This window comes from Haliaeetus leucocephalus, unplaced genomic scaffold (assembly GCF_000737465.1).
Source record: "Haliaeetus leucocephalus isolate CR32 unplaced genomic scaffold, Haliaeetus_leucocephalus-4.0 Scaffold184, whole genome shotgun sequence".
Lineage (NCBI taxonomy): Eukaryota > Metazoa > Chordata > Aves > Accipitriformes > Accipitridae > Haliaeetus > Haliaeetus leucocephalus.
In genome coordinates, this window is record NW_010972620.1 from 4,472,906 (window position 1) to 4,475,109 (window position 2,204).

At 49.6% G+C, this 2,204-nt stretch overlaps 1 protein-coding gene across 1 annotated transcript in view; it reads right to left on the bottom strand.

Moving 5' to 3' along the window:
- VWA2 (von Willebrand factor A domain containing 2) overlaps positions 1-411 on the bottom strand; it is a 28,963-nt gene extending 28,552 nt beyond the window's left edge. The window contains exon 1 of the mRNA XM_010564985.1: positions 397-411. The gene's annotated coding sequence lies outside the window, so the exon portion shown is untranslated. The remainder of the gene's footprint in view (positions 1-396) is intronic.
- Between the last annotated feature and the right edge of the window lie 1,793 nt (positions 412-2,204).

Below are 2,204 nucleotides of genomic sequence, written 5' to 3' on the forward strand. Positions count from 1 at the left end.
GGCCGGGCCCGGCCCCCCCCCCCCCCCCCGGGCCGCCCCGCCGCTGCCGCCCGGGGAAGACTCACCCAGGCGCAGTCACCTACTCGTCCCGCTCGCCAGCCGTGTCCCCCCCCCCGTCTGCCGCCCCTGTGCTTACCCGGGCTCCGCGCACCCGGCCGGGCTGGGAGGAGGCCGGCAGAGCCGGGGCAGCCGGAGGAGGAGCCGGGCGGGGGCTGCCCGCCCCCCGCTGCCCCCCTCCTCTCAGCCGCAGGGCCGGGAGGGAGCCGCAGCCCCCGCCGCACACCCAGCGCCCCCGCTTTCCAACGCGCTCCCTAACCTCCAAGTCAGGGGTTTAAGATGTTATCAACTAAAAAGGGGAGGGGGAAGGGGGGAAAAGCGGTTCGAGTTGCGTTTTACCTTTTCTCCGCAAGACTTGCGTAGCCCTTGTGCACCTGATGGGCTTGTGAGCAGCCTCCTTCACGCCTGGGTTTATATCGTCTTCAGCTGCGACAGCCTCTCCTCCTCCTCCATCACATCCTGCCATCTACAATTACGATCTGGGGGAAAAAAAACCAAACCCAAGAACACCCAGATTGCTCTAGGTTACATTTAAGGGGGACACCGTTGTACCGGCTCATCCAATAAAGTACAGCTCAAAGTGTCAGCACCCCCGGAGCACTCTTTCTGCTGCGAAGCTAACAGGCCTGGCAGCAACACAGAGCAGAAGTAAACCCACGAGCTGCAGGTTACTTTGCGCCAGCAGCTGTAACATAACTTCATTTAGGAGTCAACTTTTTTTGGACAGTACTTTCCCTAATGCTTGTTTTTCCACAGAAAACTATTCTCCACCTGTGAGTGAAATGTACCATATTCACACCTACTACACCCAGAAGAATTATTTAGGGGGCCTGTTTTAAAAGTTATAGGGGGTGGTGTTGGTTTGGTTTGTTGGTTTTTTTTACATCTGAAGATGTGCAACTGTAGGAACAGAAAAGAACTCTACAAGTTAATATTTTTTGAAAAGTGTTAACTTCATATATTTTAGAGCTATAAATAGCTACATTTTCTAAGAATAAACTGGAATTTAATTATGCAATAAGATTATTCTGCTAACAGAAGCTATACTAAAGCAGCAGACCCCACTCCTAAATCAGATTTCCTTATTCTGCTTTTTACTGCTTTTCTCCAGCAGGACACGCAGTGCCTACCATACTCGCCCTGTTAACAGTCCTCACCCTTGAAAGCTGAGCAATGCAAGAACTCCACAGCAAGAATCATAGAATAGAATCATAGAATTGTTTGGGTTGGAAAAGACCTTTAAGATCGAGTCCAACTGTCAACCCAACACCACCATGCACACTAAACCATGTCCTGAAGTGCCTCGTCTACAAGTTTTTTGAACACCTCCAGGGATGGTGACACCACCACTTCCCTGAGCAGCCTGTTCCAATGCCTGACAACCCTTTCAGTAAAGAAATTTTTTTCTAATATCCAATCTAAACCTCCCCTGGCACAACTTGAGGCCATTTCCTCTCATCCTAGAATAAGGACACAAGATGAGCTGTGCCATGGGCACGCAGCACCCAGCTTGCTCAGCTGTTCTCTGTCCTGCAACAGTCTGACTCAAGAGTGAAAGGATGTGTAATCTAGCTAGGTTCCACCCCACCACACACCCACCACCAAAAAGCAGCTCCCACAATAAAAGCCAAGGAAGAAAGCAGCACCAGAGCAATTAATTTTAAATACAGTGGCACTACAGGATGGTCCAGCCTTAGAGAGAGCATTTCTGTGTTACATGATAGGGTTACCACAACACAGCTGTTAAAAACCTGTAATTCTAAAACATTAAGAGGATCACCGTTACTGTACTTTCAGCCCTTCTCTACCAGGTAAATTTTAAGAGATTACAGTACTAACTAATCTAAATCAACTCCCTAGCTGTTACCATCTAAAAAGAAATTCAAGGTAACACAGTTCTCGTGAGGGAACAGTAACCTGGCTGGAGATACCCAACAGGGCCTGGCATAGCCAGGCAGGTGCTGAATCCCACTTGGAAGTTCTCCCTGACCCATCCCAAGGGTCAGCTGTACTGCAGGCAGAAGGAGCAGCTGACCACTGTGATGCACACAGTGTGACTGAGCAATGCTCTTGTAAATAAAAAAGTACCTTCAGAAAAAGTAGATATATATTTAGGAGGGGAGAAAGTGTCCAACCCACTTGTAGTA